Below are 313 nucleotides of genomic sequence, written 5' to 3'. Positions count from 1 at the left end.
CACGCGCCTTTTGTGCTCACAGCCAATGGGGAATGTCCATGTGGATTTCTTTGGGCTCTTAGCCAATAGGAGGAATTGACGCAGGTCTCCTCCATTCCATCTCTCTGAAGCAACAACATCTCTTTGTTCTTTTCCCCCTTGTATGTGTATTATCACCTTACTTCAAGATTAAAGGAATCCTTGTCATTAGGTATAGTTTTTGGCTTTTGTGGTATACATAAAAATAGGTGTTCCCTTTGTTTATTGAAAATGAATGTTCTTTAAATTGATGCAGTTTGTAAGAGGAACAGTCCTCTTGTATATGTTAAATTGG

The sequence above is a fragment of the Penaeus monodon genome, chromosome 34 (genome assembly GCF_015228065.2).
Source record: "Penaeus monodon isolate SGIC_2016 chromosome 34, NSTDA_Pmon_1, whole genome shotgun sequence".
Lineage (NCBI taxonomy): Eukaryota > Metazoa > Arthropoda > Malacostraca > Decapoda > Penaeidae > Penaeus > Penaeus monodon.
This window is presented reverse-complemented; position numbering follows the sequence as displayed.